This window comes from Eretmochelys imbricata, chromosome 4 (genome assembly GCF_965152235.1).
Source record: "Eretmochelys imbricata isolate rEreImb1 chromosome 4, rEreImb1.hap1, whole genome shotgun sequence".
Taxonomy (NCBI): Eukaryota; Metazoa; Chordata; order Testudines; family Cheloniidae; genus Eretmochelys; species Eretmochelys imbricata.
The window spans coordinates 93,165,865-93,183,721 of NC_135575.1; the positions used below are offsets into that span (position 1 = coordinate 93,165,865).

At 40.7% G+C, this 17,857-nt stretch overlaps 1 long non-coding RNA gene across 2 annotated transcripts in view; it reads left to right on the forward strand.

Annotated features, from left to right (window-relative positions):
• LOC144263630 (uncharacterized) overlaps positions 1-17,857 on the forward strand; it is a 204,530-nt gene that overhangs the window by 1,680 nt on the left and 184,993 nt on the right. The window lies entirely within an intron of this gene.

Genomic DNA, 17,857 nt, shown 5'->3' on the forward strand with positions numbered 1-17,857 from the left:
TGAAAAATAAAACTTCCCCTCCTTTTGAAGATTTGGTACTAACGCATCAGATCTTCAACTATTGAAGTGAAAACATTTTTGTAACAAGCATATTTCATTCCTGAATTAATGGGAGCAGGTAGGAAATCCAGTGGCCAAGCCTAGTAGTAGATGTTACAGCATTCTATATAATAGAACACTTTTTCTTCTTCCCTACCTCTTATAGCAGAGGAAGCTTTTAAAATTATTTATGCCTTTCTGCACAATTCAAAGAAAACAGCCCAGTCTCAAAAAGGGAAATCACAGTGGCTGTATAGCGGTAGCACTGTGAGAACTCCTTTAACAGACTCCCCCCCCCCCCCCCCCATTAGTAACAATTGAACAATATTTTGCGCTTTCATTTAAGAAAGTCAAAACACTTAATAACATAACAACGGCCATACTGGGTCAGACCAAAGGTCCATCTAGCCCAGTATCTTGTCTTCAAACAGTTGCAAATGCCAGGTGCTTCAGAGGGAATGAACAGAACAGGTAATCATCAAGTGATCTATTCTTAGTTTCTGGCAAACAGAGGCTTGGGACACCATACCTGCCCATCCTGGCTAATAGCCATTGGTGGACCTATCTTCCATGAATTTATCTAGTTCTTTTTAGAACCCTGTTATAGTCTTGGCCTTCACAACAGGGGCCATTTAGGGATTTGGGGCAAAAATGAGGGATTGGTCCTGCTTTGAGCAGGGGATTGGACTAGATGACCTCCTGAGGTCCCTTCCGACCGTGATATTCTATGAACCTCAACAAACGTGAATGAAGCCTCACTTCAACTCCGTTATGCCCAATATACTGTTGGGTTAGCTGAAGTCAAGTGATGTTAAGTGAGTTGTGGGCACAAAGGACATCAGTAGCAGAGCCAGGAAGGAGAACCCAGCTCTCCTGAGTCTTAGTCCCACATTCTAGTCACTAGATCAATTCCTTCCCAAAATAATTCAGAGAAGCTGTTTTTCTGTTTTTAAGCTTACTAATTATTTTCTAAGAAGTCCAATAATTGTTGCTTAATTTGAACTAAATTAGCTTAGAGGCTTAAAAACAGTGTAGTCTTAACAAATATGAATTTTTCCAATATAAGTTGTATGTATTTCATATACAGTTTTACAGATCACAGGTGACTCACTTCACGGCACTGTTCCCTCTAAGCTGTGCGCGTGCGCACGCAGATCCTAAACCCCGCGCACATGGCGAAACACCATGCATACAAAACTTTGCACAGAAGTGCACAAAAGAAATTTTTTGCACACACAGCCTGTCAAAAATTGGCACAGAAGGAATTTTTTGTGCAAACGGCCTGTCAAAAATTAGAGGGAACATTGCTTCACAGTATGTTGTGCCAAAAAGGAAATAGAGAACAATTGGATTCTCTTTCCTTTAAAGCTTGCACTTGTAGTGCACCACAGTGCTTATGTACTGCTTACTCCATGTACATAGTTTGTTTTGGGTTTGCAAAGGGCTCATGGATTTTTGAGTCCTTTTAAAGAGCAGTGAACAAAACACTTTTTTTCAAAAAGGGAACACTGGGAACTTCCTTTTTAAATTCCAGAAGACAGTTAAAAGAACTTAGTACTGGCTATATATTTAACTTGTGCTTATACTGTCTACGGCTATACAATATACGTTATAACCTAAACCAAGAATTATTCTTTTCATGGGGTAGTGCAAATAGCTATAATAAAAGGCTTTAAACATCAGCAGGAGAAACGTAGGTTATTTTTTTCTCTCTAAAATCTTTAATCTGGTGCTCTCAAAGCTTTTTACAAATAGTAGTTAAGCTTTTATCTTACCCTTTGAGGTGAATACTAGATCTGTTTTACAGATAAATAAACAGAGGAATGGTCCTTATGCTGTGTAGCAGCTCAAGCAAGGAGCTGTCACAGAGCCCCCTACTAGTCCTGCAGCCAGGAGAGAGAGTTGGGTACATATAATGGAAGATACACCAGAACCCCATAATATGTAGGACCTTCTTCTCTACTAGTCACTCTTCCTGCATGTGCTTGAGACCTGCATAGCCACTAGAATATATGTAGAATAGGCACTCAATCCCTTAGGGAAAGGGCATGGCAACTGTGAAGAAGCAGAGAAACTGCCCACCAGCAAAGCAGGGGTTAAAGAGAACCTTTTGGGCCCAGCTACTCCAGCCCCATTATACCTGCAGCCAATGCCAAGTCTGGAGGGGGGAAGAAAAGGAGAATACCTGGCTCAGTTTGGTGCTGAACGCCAAAGGCAAGAGCTAGCTGTCTCCATACCTGAGAGGAAGGGTCACTAGCCTGCCAGCCAGTGCAGCCACCTGGTAGTAAGTATTGTCTCTTCAGCCAAGGAGGAGACCTAGGAGTCTCCTGCACCTGAGGAACTGGTGTATGAAGCCCAGAGACATTGTGGGGTTCAGCCTCACCATCTCATGGCTGCCCCACTTGAAGGAGCCTAGGACCGTGGCAAGGTGCCAGCAAGATCCATGAGAGGGCACTATGAGAGGCAAGTCACCCAGCGAATTGGACTAGAGGGCTAACACCCCGAACTGAAGAGACAGTGGAAGCAAGAAGCCCAGGGCAGTAGATTTAGACTCTTTTTCTGGGAGGCTGCTCCCCCCTCACCCAGTTCAAGGGTCAATGCACACAGGGCCAAGGGCTGGAAGCCTGTGGAGAGAGATGGTCTGGGTCCCCCTCCTTCCCTGCCTTAAAGACTGAGGCTCCTCAACCAAGCAGTGGGCTAAAAGTCTAACGTTCCAACCACTAGGCTGCCCAGCACCCCAAGCTCCCTGATACAGCAACCTTCAAGAAGAAACTGATGAAGATAATTTGCCTGTAACCCCTGTAGATTAGATCTAGTGGAAAATCAGATCTCAGCCAAAATATGTAAATATGTGGTGTGCAGACAGATAAAGAACACCACGATCTGAGAGAATATATGGAAACAGATAATCTTGGGTTCACACATGTTTAAAATCCCAAAGAATGTTCACATAATCCAGGAATGCCATCGCTTGGCCTCGAGTGCTCTCTGTTGCAGTGATCAAATCTCTCACACACAGTTTGACTTCTGAAAGTTACAAAATAGAGACCTAAGCCAAATTACACAATATAGGAAAATTTATTGGTGTTTGTACTGCAGCATGTGAACCTGCCAGTTAAGGTAGAGATACACAGTATATATATATTTGGAGACCCACAAACTTGTACCTAATTAATTAATCAAATTAAAACAGCATTCCAGTTTTCAAAAGTGTTGCTTCCCTAAATAAGAAAAACCCTGTCATGACATTTAATAGTGTTTATCAATATCTTAGTACTCTCAGAGGATATCAGTACTTTACACACATCTTAATTATTGCACACCATCTCTGTGAGTCAGGTAAGCATTATTATAGCTATGTTCCCCACTAGTGGGTAAATGAGGCTTGCCTCAAGATTACAGAACTGGTAAAAGAACCAAAAAGCATCTTGACTCCCTGCACGAGAGAACCCTATATTCTCATATAAAAGAGGGCTGTTTATCACTTACATTATGAATGCCTGAGTAGTCTTTTTGTGGCTGGAGCTCAGACTGTTCTCACTGATATAAAGTGTTAGTGCAGTTATCTCATATTAAACTTGTTTTGATTTTCAGTTTGTTGTTCCATATTGTGCAAATAATTTCATTCTAAGGTTTAATGACAGCTGGACACATTGCAACCTCTCCGCCCACTGATTTCTCCAGTGCAATGCAATGGGAATGCTAATAGTAGAAAGATCGATGCCTCTTAGGGTTGGATCTTGAGTTTGTAATATAAACACACTTAGCAATTTCTTAAAGTTGTAAGTACTACTTTTCATGATTGGGTACTTAAAGACAAGAAGGTAAATCTTTCCTTAAAAATTTTGCCAACATTATTTTACCATTCGACCTTATTCACAGCATATTATACTATTTGAGTGTAACTTTATTAGTCTCTCAAATTAAGTCCTTCCATAAACATTCACAAGTCTGTGCCTGGGTATCAAATGCTTGGTATGTAAAGTTCTTCACAGACTTTAAAGGCGTAACTTTTCCAACATGCTCCAGGTAAATCCTGCTCCCGGAGAAGACAATGAGAGTTTTGCCCATTACATCAGTGGGAGCAGGATGAGGCCCAAAGCTCCTACTGGATTGCGTATAGCGTACATCTTTTAAAATCCTCTTTTTTGTTTATATATTTAGCATTCAGAATGCAACTCAGTTGCATGTTCAGCTGATTTTAATGAGTATCCTCTAATCAGTTAAATGGGAATGTGTGGAAAACCTGAAGAGTTACTTCATATCTGCAGAGAACGTCTGTTTACATTGTTGTGCCTCAGCTCAGAGGACACTTGGCATGTACAATGCATCTAAAAGAAAAATGTGGAAAGCCAAAGAAACCTTGAAGAGGATTGGATCCAATTCTGCTTCTCCCCCACTCCACAATACAAGCTCTGATGACTTAGTATTTTAATTAATGTCAATCCTTACCATCAAGGCTCATGGGAGCAATCATTAAACCAACACAAAAACATTTTAAATGGTTGGCAACCTACCAGACACTGAGCTAAGCATTCCCATGGTAGACTGGATTGCTTCATCTCCAACTCTGCGTCAGATTAAATACATTCTCTGTTAGCACAGACTCTAAAGCGTATTATTTTCATACTAAATAGTGCAAAGTTTCAAATGGTTTCAAAGTTTTCTATTTTAGAATGTTTTTATATTGACTTTCCAACACGAGTCCATGATAGTTATATGGATGTGGTTTACTTCGTTTTTTGTTGTTCCTAAAAATTATTTTCTCTTTCATATTCTTTTTTCCACTTCCTCTCCACTAAACCAAAAACATTTTCTCTTAAGAAACTCTCATGATCATCAGACAAAGTATAAACCAATGATGGTTGTGTATGTAGTTCTAAAAATTGCTGGCTGAATAGATTTTAAAATTAGACAAATTTATGCCTCTGGCGCCTAGTTTCACATTATTTCACAATAAGATCATGTTGGTGTCCTCCGCTATCTGTCCTGGTCTGTATGTGACTCTCATCACTGTAATATCTGAGCACATGTTCTTTCTCATCCCTGCCAGTCTTTTTTCCTCCCACCTTCTGTGTTTTCTGTTAGCTCAAATTGTTTTAACATGATGCTCAGTGACAGGCTGTTAGTGCTTGTCAGAGCCACACATAATGTAGCCATATTTTATGTAAGCTTGACCTGAAATACCTCTGCTATTCCAATCCGTGGACCTGTCACCCATTCTAAGTTACGATGAACTGGTGAAATCGGATATTGGGCCAAATCGTGCTTGGCTTTCTCACATGGGTAGCCCCAATGCATTCAGTGAGTCTGCTTTGGTAAGGAGAGCAGGATCTAACCCTTTGTCAAAAATGTTGTAGGAAAGAGAGAGAGAGACCTGTTCTCTTTCACATGGGATATCTCTCTCCCCAGGTGACATAACAGTCTAGTCTATTGTGGTGTCTCCTTCTCTCAGCCTTCCATTCTTTCTTATGTGGACACCTCTTGCTTAAAGGCCTGAGGACATACCGTATACATTTAGTTTTTGATGTGGCAGTCCTGTAAACAAACAGATGACAAAGGCGTTGACTGCGTGTTAGGCAGTTCATTAAAAAGAAAATGACTTCCAAGACCTGGGTGACAGCAGAAGACTGCAGAGGGAATCTTCTTGATGATTCTGCCTGTGTTGAGATCAAGTGAAGCAAAAGAGGAGCAGGATAACAGAGGCAAACTGATCTTGGTGGAGTGAATGTAAAGGGGGGTTTGGTTCACAAAGCACTGCTCTTTCTTTCATGGGGGTGTGATAGGTGACCACCCGCCCAGGACTGAAAGGGGTTAAGGTGGCCAGGGAGGCTATTTTAACTCTACAGGCTGCACCTGGAGCAAGAGGCAGGGAGCTAATCAGTGTGTAGGAACAGGCAGGACCTGTATAAAGCGAGGTAGCTAACATCAGACAGCAGTGGCTGCTGGGAAAGGCTGCAGGAAAGCAGGCAGTAGTCACTTCCTTAGAAGAGGGTTTGGAGTTAGTACACCCAGAGAGAGAAGGGGAACCAGGTGTGGGAAGAAGTGGTCCAGGGAAGGAGCAATGAGGGAAAGCGCAGAACTGCTGAGCTGAAGGGCCCTGGACTGGAACCCAGAGTAGAGGGTGGGCCTGGGTTCCCCTAGCAGCTACTAAGGGAGTGGCACTAAAGAAGTGGAAGGGAAGACTGCCTAGAACTGGTAGAGAGAGGGGACTTTGTTACCCTGGAAGGGAGGAACACAGAGTCACCTGGATGGAGGACTGAGTCACGAAGAGGACACTGCGGTTCCTGGGATGAGAGTAGCTGCAGGCCTGAGTGAGAGACAGTGACTGCATGGAAAGGGAAGTTGACCTCAAGAGCTAATCCCCAGAGTGGCCAGGAAGAGGTGCCAGACCAGCAGTGAGTGGTGCACCCATGTCAGGGGATCAGAGAATGAATGGGCCCAACTGGAGCTAAGGGATGGGAATTGTGGACAATCAAATGGCTACATTAGTACATAAGGAGCTGTGGCTCACAGGATTCATTTGCTGGGAAGAGGGCACTAGGTACTAAGGGACGGGGATGAATTGGATTAGTAGGGTTTTTTGGAGGGAGGGTTGAGGCCAGAGGATGTTTAAATGAGAAGGAGGTTGGGGTCAGAAATGCAATTGGCTGGAGGGAAGGCCTGCAGGACAGAGGATGGCTTGATTAGAAACTGGTGGGGACACAAGCTCAATGGAGCTGTAGGGGTAACGGGCTGGATGAATTGATGTGGATGAAGTAGGGAGGTGGTGGAATCTCCTTCCTTAGAAGTTTTTAAGGTCAGGCTTGACAAAGCCCTGGCTGGGATGATTTAATTGGGGATGGGTCCTGCTTTTGAGCAGGGGGTTGGACTAGATGACCTACTGAGGTCCCTTCCAACCCTGATATTCTATGATTCTATGATTAAGTGTGCATGGAAATAAAGGGAGGAACAGGACAAGAAGGCTATGGGGGCTCCAGCAACAGTGGATGGTAAGAGAGAAACAGTTTATGGAAACTTGAGAAAAAAGAAAAGATGGGAAGTGATGGGAGCAGCTCAGCAGAGCGTAGGGAAGCCATTGGTGGAGTGGGTCATAGACTGGCAAGAACATGAGAGAGTAAACCTAAGCAGAAGTCAGAAGATTACTAGCAAAGGAAAGCAGATAATGTGGGAAGGGTGAATAAAAAGAAAGAGCTGCTGGAAGGGCAATGGCAGAGACAGATAACTAGAAAAGGAAAGATTTGGAGGAGGAAGGGGGGAATGTGGAAAATAGACATAAGGAAAGGAGACAGCCATGAAAAGAAAGTCAAATGAAGATAGAGGAGACATACCTCTCTACCCCATCTCCTCTCAGAAGAAAGGCAAACACATACTTCATTTATTATTATTTGTATTGCCATAGTACCTAGAAGCCCATTGTACTAGGCACTGTACAAAAACAGAACAGAAAGACAATCCCTGCCCCAAAGAGTTTACAACCTCCATAGAGGGCAGGAAACAACAGATGGATACAGGCAAATGGGGGCATACAAGGAAACAGTGAGACAGTATTAGTCAGTGTAACAGGCAGTGGTCTCAGCACACCAGCAGGCTAACCATTGTCATGGGTTTTGTAGGTATGAGGACAAAAGAGAGTTGTGAGAAGAGATTTGAAGGGGAACAATGAAGTGGACATGAGAAGCCCCAATCAAGCAAAATGACAGAAGGTGCATCTCTCACATTTTTTTAAATAAATAAGCTGCCCCAGTGTTCTCCCTACATCCATTGTCTAGGACTGACCCAGCCAGCTCCTTCCACCATTGCTGCCCAAATGTGTCACCCTTATTTCAGCCTGCTCACTTGTTGGGAGAGGAAGTCTGTTTTTTTTTTTATAAATTCTCAGAAGCCTTCATATTTCCTGACTCCTTTCCTTCAGAGAGGCAGTTGTCTTTCTCAGTTTCAGTGTGACTAAAAAGAGTGAGTAAAACATCTTTAGATGTCATAGAAGAGCTGTATCTTCTCAACCCTTTGTGTTGCTCCAAATGTTGCAGCTAGGACAATGGGGTCATCATCATTCCTGCCACATTTTGCCTCCCGCCAATGGCAAGCACATGGTTGTTTTTTTCCCCTCAGATTAGTTTAATGTGCAGGGTAAACTTGATTTGAAAAAGACTTCTCTTCTGTTGCGCTAGTCAGCACAGAACTGATTCTGTAGCTCCAATAACAAAGCATTTAGAGCAGTCACTACTTTTGAAAATGTTGATTCAACTCTTTGAGTGACCATGGCAACAAAGATAGGATGGAGACCTTTGAAGAAAACTTTGAAGACTATTTAAAAGAGGAAGAATGGATGGGGGTGACAGAGGGAAAGAGAATAGGATTCATTTGCTTCTTAGTGATGCTATCATTTTAAGAGGCTGTACTAATTCCTATAATAGATTTCGCTCCTGGGCAAAGAATGCTACCGAAAAGCCTAGCATGAGTGCCACTTCCCATTGAGATAATGTCTAGGACTGTAGTCAGGTTTTTTGCTATATTTGTTTTGACAAGTAGATTCCTTTGCTTTATCTCTCTTAAACAAGAGAAGTTTTAAGGCTTAAAGATTTGAGCCCTCTGAGAAATCAAAACTTCAGTCTTTGAGGTTGTGCTAAGTATATTTACTCAAGATTTATGACAAATCCTACAGAAATAAGGAGAATGCTTAATACAATTCAAATAGGCTGGAATTTACCATCTAAATAAGTACTAATCTACTGCCTGCCTGTGCTTCCCTGGTAAGAGACACCACTACTCTCAATGTAAAACAAAAGAGGACTTTAAGGAACTAGAAAGTCTGAAAATCCTCATCTTCGATTCATGGGATATTCCCTTTTAACTGAAATTTCAAAGGTTATGCCTGCTCATGACAAAGGCATTTTTCAGGTTTTGCAGCAGTTTTATTCTTTACCATTTTTAGTCTGTGTTAAGAAAATCCCATCTCTTAGTTCTGTATCATGTTCCTGCTATAAACGAGTAAGTTTCTTGATCAGCAAGCCTTCTGCACTTCTAACAGCTATCTTTCATTGTACTGTGTTTTCTTGTCAGTTTCATCTATGTGTTTTGAAGACAAACAGAAGTCTTCTCAGATTTGGGGTGAGATACAGTGGAATACTTTATCTTCTTGAGGCTTTATCTCAAAGCCCTGACGAGGCAATAAAAGGGGTGTCCTGCAGCAGGAGCCTTTAACTTAGTTTAAAGGAGGGATAACAATGGATTCTGCTTTTGTATTTTCCTTAGCATTCCCCAACTGCCATGTCCAGCCATCCTGAAATGGAACTTTGTTTCCTATGAACAAATATGGACAGGCATTAATTACAAGTGAAGGGGGTTCAGGAATACACTGCCCTCCTCTTTCTCTAAAAGCAGAAGGAGAAGTCCCCTCCTCCTGCCTTTTCACTGGCTGGTAAAGAGACAACTTATTAGGCAAGACAAGCAGCAGGAGGAGCTGGTACCTGAGTGGGGAGCCTTCTCATCAGTAGGTGGAGTAGCAGCAGTACTCACACTGTCCCAACTCAGAGTCACTCTTATGTCTAATCTCTGTAGGAAGATTTGTTGCCCCAGTGCCTTTTTCACTTCCTTTAGAATAGTCTATTTCAGTGAAAAATCCTTGTGCTGCTGTTGAATAGATTCAAAGTGCATATTACATCAGCAGCATTCTAGTCTTAGGCCTTTGTATTTTATCTGTTGCTGTTAAATAGGTTCCCTGTTAGTTCTTGGTTCACTAGATTCTGAAAATCTCAAAATTCATTGACTCAATAGACTTTAAGAAGGAACCATTCTAGTCAGTTTGCCACCCAAGAAAGATAGTGGGAAAGCTATGATTTTCACTTGGATGAGGTGATCATCTGACAGAGAGAAGTATGTTTTTTATGTTCCCAGTATCCACCCCTTGGCTAAAGATAGTCTAGTATGTGTCTGGCTGACAGTAAAGATCTGGAGATAACTTGGGAGAAACCAAGTATTTACCATGCAGGTCAGGATACAAGGTTGTTGATAGAATTGTCTAGGTGGGTATTTAAGTCTCCAAGGACCTAAATAAATAAATACAATCTAGAGGACTCCCACACCATACCTGGCTCCCTCTGGTAATTCCTCTAAGGCTTGAAACAGTAGAAGTCCCATGTTTCTTGTCCTTTTCTACAAAATAGAGTACTCCAGACATCCTTTATTACTAATAAAGCTGGCCACTGAAGAAATTTCTGTTTTGCAAGAAATGTACAGGTTGTTGGTGTTTCATTTTGTTCCACATCAGCGTGAAACATTGACAGCACAGTATTTCTGGCAAAACAGAGCAATCAATTTCAGGGCCCACCAACCGAGGAGCTAGCGAGCTGGCTGGCTTGTTGACTGTCTAGCAAACGAGCAAACAAGCTGAGGCAGCCCAGGGAGCTCACTGGGCAGCAGGTGACACTGGGTTCCTACCAGCCCAGTGGCTGGCTGGTGGGCGGACTGTTGGAAAATCAGGTTGAGAGGGTGGCCATGAGGCAAGCAGCCTGGCCAGTCCACCAGTTAGCTTGTCTGCCTGACTGGTTTCCCTCTAAGCTTTTGGTGGAATTGACGTGTTCCCATAAAATGTTTAAATTCCACTGAAAACTGAAAATTCCAAAGGAAAACTGTTCCATCAGAAACTCTTCTACCAACTGTTGTCACGCATACACGGTACTGTGTTGTTTTTTGCATACAGGTCTGAGTTACATTTCAGCTAATTATGTAAAGTAACAGTGATTTACACATATAAAACCTTACTTTTTATTTAGTGTAAATTACATTATATTACAATTTCGAAGTATTTGAGGAGGGAGTGTTTGGTGGATTATTTTATTTACATCAGAACCACAGGATAGCTAAGTGAAGTCCACAGGATAAATGCAGCTGGCAGAGTTCTAAATGTTGGCCTCTCGGAATCAACATGGGGCATTGCGTTCTATGAACTGTAGTTTCTATGGCCATGGTATTAGACTAAAATGGCTGCTCCAATTTATGGAAATTAGGTATGGTCATTGGTCTTTGGCATATTGCCAGTCTAGCCCTGAATTGGCAATCCTGGTATAAATGACCTGCCCATGACTTGCTGAAGGTCATTAAATGCATAAACTTCTAACCCTATCAGGTCTCCTCCAACAGAAAATCTTTTTTTAAATGTTGCTTGCTCCAGTCAATTCAGTAACACTGTTTGCTTTCTTCTGTGTTGACATGATGGCTTAGCCTTAGCTTCATCATGACTGTTTTATTGTCTGCTAGATCTTTATTTTCCTTTCCAAACTTCCTGTGAACAAACCAATTGTACTTCATCAGATTCAAACTTTGACTGTCTGCCAATTGCTTTCAAATCTAAAAACAATTAACCAAATTTAAGATCATTCAGAAAACAGTGAGAGATGAGCACTTCCACTTCACAAAGGTTAACCAAATGTTTGGGCTGGGTTTTTTTAAACTTTGTAAGGACGGCTTTTCAGCATCTCGGCTTTATTTTGTATGTCAGTTCTCAGCACTGTGCCTGACTTTCCCTACTATACATGCACACAAACACTCTGCTGTTCAGCTCATCATTCAAATTCTGTTCAGTGCAGACTAAAGATTCCAGTCTTATCAGCAATTGCCAAGAGAGATGCTTTTTGAATACATGTGGAGGATATCTGCTTTCACTGTTGCTGATTATTATAAATCACATGACTAGAAAAATAGAAGGACTGTTGCATCCTTTCACAGACAACTAATTTTGCTTGTTTTAAAGAACTAAAGAAAAGATGTCTATAATAATTTTTTTTTTCAGAGTCAGATTCCAATCAGTTGCGTATCTTGGAAGCAAAGAACACAGCTAGCTCATACAAGTGTCAGGGCTAAATGCAATTTAGTTTATCAGGGCAAAACTCATTCCAGTTCTAACACTACTAAAGTTAATGGAGTTTCACTATGGATATACTTGGCCCCAAAGTTTTATTTAAACCTTAAGAACTCCAACCAAAGAAATACGACACAGTGTAATAACCTACCATTTTCCCTCGGTGTGTAGCTTTTTCATGAGTTACTGCATGTAGAGCCCAAAGTATGGCCCCTTATCCTCCATGTGGATCCATCTTAATAGCCATTGCATCTGCACAGTCCCATTGACTACAAAGGGGCTCCATGTGTGTGCAAAGGGACACTCATTTGCATCTAACTGCAGGATTGAGTGTAGTTTTGTACACAATATGTACTGATCTCCTGATTTGTGTACTTCCCCAAACTGTGTTCTTCTGTGGATTTGAAAAATAAGTACTTCACTATAAGTTTTTCAATATTTTATTTTTGTCTTAAAAACAAAACAATAGAAAACAGTGGAAAAAAAACCTTGGGTTATCTATTCAATTTCCAAATGCTTTTTTGCATCTGAGATGGTCATATTGAAAGCTAAAGGGAGGGGGCTAAATTCTGCTGTTACATCAAAGTCACTCCATTGACTTAAATGAAAATCTGCTATATTTACATCACTGTACTTGGGAGGGGAGCAAAATCTGGCTTAAGAACCTGTATTTTCTACAATACTACATAGTTTGCCATTCAATCCTTGTCGTGCCACAGAATTAGGATACAGAATATAACCTTCCTTTAAAAAGTGTGTAGGCCTCATATTTGTGAAGAAAATCTTCTAAATATAAAATGTTGCAGTGTTACATATCAGTTTGCAAACATGCAGCAAAACAATATATTTGAGAGGCATCAACTGCCACATTCTTCTCAAGGGGGTATTAACTCTAAAACACAATTATGACAATTTAAATGTCAATTCAAGCTACTGATCATTTTAGCAGAAATATATAGATAATGTTCTAATCCATCACTGCTGAATGCAGTAACAAATACTGTTGGAGGAGTGAAACAGGGCAAATAGTTGTTCTCAAAGGTTACAGGGGGCAGAGAAAGAATGGTTACTTACCTTACAATTACTGTGAGTCTTCCTAAGATGTTGTCCACATAGTTTCCTCTTGGTGCATATGCATCCAAGATTGGATTCTTTTGGACAGCAGCATACAGCGGTCTACACTGCCTCTTTGTTAGACTGTTCACTGCCTTTTGACTATTGAACCCAAAACAACTCAGACACTTGCTGATTCTTGTGTCTCAGGTAGGCACCAGAGAGAGTTCCTTCCTGCTGCTCTCTTGCTCTCCAGGATGCAGGCAGACAACTACGGACTCTTCTTTGACATATCAAAGGACCTTGGGCTAGAATCTCTTGGCTCACTGGGACTCTTACAGCGAGGAACTGACCAAGGTCTGAGGTTTATATATTGTTCTTCCTGTTGATGTCCAACAAGGCTTGCATAAGTGTCTGCCATAGGAAGAATTTTAAGAAGGCTGCTCTACCTTTTTGAGTCTACTTAGAGAAGGAGAATTGCTCAGGAAAATCATCTTCTACTAAACAAACAAGGCACCTTTAGTGCCTGTCATTGAAGCTTCAGTGCTGCTTAAACAAGGGTCAGGTTTGAACCCCAGAGGTTTCACTTATGCCATACTGCTAGAGCCCCTGCACAGAGGGTAGGGTCTAATCTATAAATTAAATATCTAACTAAAAATGTTTGGGGCTTTTTGTGCCAACAGGCAAAAAGACTAACGCTACTAATTAATTAACAATACTACTAACTAACACTAATGCTACCACAGTGCTCAAAGAAGCAGGCAGACACTACAGGGATTCTGTCTCACTGCTATGATTGGTAGGGAACTGAGGGATGGTTGAGCCTATTCTGCCTTTTACACCTTTGGGTGGTCCAAGCACGAGTTGCAGGTACTGGCCAAAAATATAATCCATGTGGACAGTCACTTGAGGAACTGAGTTTAAGCCCTGCTAAAAATGTCAAATTATCTCCACCCGTGTCCAATTGGGGGAGGAAAAGAAGAGATGCATCCCTTCTCCAGTGCCAACAACATACTTCTCAAGTATCAAAAACAAGTGGTCTTCTACCAACAATCCAAGATTCCTCCCCAGTGTTCAGATCCAGCTATAGTCTGTATTTTGTTTTATTTTTTAATACTTCCCCAGAAATGATCACACTAGGGTACTTTAAGAAGTCTTAGTAACAGCTTCAAATAGGTGTGACAATTCCTCAGAAAAGATTTTTGGAGTTTAATGTCCCCACCTTAAGCACACCCACATTATATGTCATTTGAAAGCTTATTTTATGTATGTTTAGATAAGGTATGATGTGGAACTGTCAAGTGGTGCCGTAAGCCTGTAGGCAAGGTGAAACAATGATACCCCAAATGAGTCTTTTTGTTGTTGGTGCTGCACACTTCCAGAAACACTGCAACATGACTATGACTACAGTTTTCACCATCTGAGTTAATTTCAACACCTTAATGTGGTATTTATTGATCAAAGCTATCACACAACAATGTATTAAATTTTTTTAATTGGTTTTGCATGGGCAAGTATTTTTGCCACACACTGTTGGCATATGGCAAATATTGCAAAATGTTCATATACAAACAAGAAAACACGTTTTCACATCGTATATTCTTAATTGTCAAAGTATCTCAAATGATAATAGTTTTCAATTGAAATTTGCTGACCAAATATGTCTCTCACCGAAGGCTGTGCATCAGTAGCAGTAGATTGCATGTACTGCATAGTGGGTAGATATAAATGTATGCGAATTCCTAATGTAATGCTTCTCTCTTTGTAAGCTTTTGTACATACTGTTGTCTAGCATGTAGTCTGCCTGGTAGAAGGTTTTAATTTGTAACTGCCTACCCATGCAGTACTAGCCTTTGAAACATTCTAGAAACTAGCTTTTTAATTCAGTGACACTTATGCGCAGGTCAGTATTCGTGTTAGAGATGGCAAATCATAGCTTCGTATTATGAATATGCAAAAGCAATGAGAGAAAGAAGTGTTCTAACAAAAAGTGTGAAGACAAAGTCCACAAACAGGTCCTTGCCTCTGCTTGTTGACATGCTTGTTGACCCCCCTCAAAGAATTCTAGGAGATTGGTGAGGCATGATTTCCCTTTACAAAAAACATGTTGACTATTCCCCAACAAATTATGTTCATCTGTGTGTCTGACAATTTTGTTCTTTACTATAGTTTCAACCAGTTTACTTTACTATAGTTTCAACCAGTCAACCAGTTCAACCGGTACTGAAGTCAGGCTTACTCACCTGTAATTGCCGGGGTCTCCTCTGGAGCTCTTTTTAAAAGTTGGCATCACATTAACTATCCTCCAGTCATTTGGTACAGAAGCTGATTTAAATGATAGGTTACAGACAACAGTTAGTAGTCCTGCAATTTCACATTTGAGTTCCTTCAGAACTCTTAGGTGAATACCATCTGGTCCTGGTGACTTATTATTGTTTAGTTTATCAATTTGTTCCAAAACCTCCTGTAGTGACACCTCAGTCTGGGACAGTTCCTCAGATTTGTCACCTGAAAAGAATGGCTCAGGTTTGGGAATCTCCCTCACATCTGCAACCGTGGAGACCGATGCAAAGAATTCATTTAGTTTCTCCGCAATGGCGTTATTGTCCTTGAGTGCTCTTTTATCATCTTGATCATCCAGTGGCCCCACTGGTTGTTCAGCAGGCTTCCTGCTTCTGATGTACTTAAACATTTTTTTGCTATTACTTTTTGAGTCTTTGGCTAGCTGTTCTTCACATTCTTTTTTGGCCTTCCTAATTATATTTTTACACTTTATTTGCCAGAGTTTATTCTCCTTTCTATTTTCCTCATTAGGATTTAACTTCCACTTTTTAAAGGATGCCTTTTTGCCTCTCACTGCTTCTTGACAACTGTTCTTAGTCACGCAATAGGACCTGTGCCTACGTCCCTCATCCATGTCTATGGAACAGTGAGAAAAACAGAGAAAGCTGAATTAGAGCATCAGCTGGAACCTCAAGCAGAAAGACTTTATGAGCTAAGAACATACAACAAAGAAACCACAGTGTACATCAGAGATGCCATGCTAATAATGCAAATGATGGCTGGAGGCAAATTCTACACATTCAATGTATTGGCTGCTGAGTACTTGAGGCAGGTACTAAAATGATTTGACAAAGCTAATTCTGTAATCCAAGTCTTTGCCAGTCTATGACAACAGGAACTCTGTGAAAACTGCAGAAAGACAGGACCAGACAGGATCTAAGATTAGACACAAGAAGTACCTGATGATTGGTAGATGCTCTGTTCCTCCATGGAAGAAGTTTCTAAATGTGGCATCCAACAAGAAGCCACTTGTAAAATTCTTCTATGAATATATGGTTTAACATGCACCCTAGACTGTAAGAGCATACCCAATTCAAACACTTCTTGACAGAGGCTTTTCAAATGGTGAAGTAGTAAAGACCATCACCAGTAGAGGTGTTGAGTACTGTATAAATTAGGGCTGTCGATTAATTGAGTTAACTCACGCGATTAACTCAAAAAGATTAATTGTGATTAAAAAAATGAATCGCGATTAGTGCAGTTTTAATTGCACTGTTAAACAATAGAATACAAATTTAAATTTATTAAATATTTTGGATGTTTTTCTACATTTTCATATATATTGTGTTTGTAATTGAAATCGAAGTGTATATTTTTTATTACAAATATTTGCACTGTAAAAATGATAAACAAAAGAAATAGTATTTTTCAATTCGTCTCATACAAGTACTGTAGTGCAATCTCTTCATCCAGAAAGTGCAACTTACAAATGTAGATTTTTCTTGTTACATAACTGCACTCAAGACAAACAAGTGTGTTTACATTTACAGGAGATAATGCTGCCCTCTTCTTATTTACAATGGCACCAGAACTTGAGAACAGGCATTTGCATGGCACTTTTGTAACCAGCATTGCAAGGTATTTATGTGCCAGATATGCTAAACATTCGTATGCCCCTTCATGCTTTGGCCACCATTCTAGAGGAGATGCTTCCTTGCTGATGATGCTCATTAAAAAAATAATGTGTTAATTAAATTTGTGACTGAATTTCTTGGGAGAGAATTGTATGTCCCCTGCTCTGTTTTACCCACATTCTGCCATGTATTTCATGTTATAGCAGTATCAGATGATGACCCAGCACATGTTGTTCGTTTTAAGAACTCTTTCACTGCAGATTTCACAAAACACAAAGAAGGAACCAATGTGATATTTCTAAAGATTGCTACAGCACTCGACCCATGGTTTAAGAATCTGAAGTGCCTTCCAAAATCTGAAAGGGAAAGGTGTGGAGCATGCTTTCAAAAGTCTTAAAAGAGCAACACTCTGATGCGGAAACTACAGAACCCAAACCATCAAAAAAGAAAATCAACCTTCTGCTGGTGGCATCTGATTCAGATAATGAAAATGAACATGCATCGGTCCACACTGCTTTGGCTTGTTATCAAGCAGAATCCATCATCAGCATGGATGCATGTCCCCTGGAATGGTGATTGAAGCCTGAAGGGACATATGAATCTTTAGCGCATCTGGCACATAAATATCTTGCAACGCTGGCTACAACAGTGCCATGAGAACACCTGTTTTCACTTGCAGGTTACATTGTAAACAAGAAGTGGGCAGCATTATCTCCTACAAATGTAAACAAACTTGTTTGTCTGAGCGATTGGCTGAACAAGAAGTAGGACTGAGTGGACTTGCAGACGCTAAAATTTTACATTGTTCCGTTTTTGAGTGCAGTTATGTAACAAAAAAAATCTAAATTTCTAAGTTGCACTTTCACAACAAAGAGATTGCACTACAGTACTTAGGTGAATTGAAAAATACTATTTTTTTTTACAGTGCAAATCCTTGTAATAAAAAAAAGTGTAAAGTGAGCACTGTACCTTTGTATTCTGTGTTTGT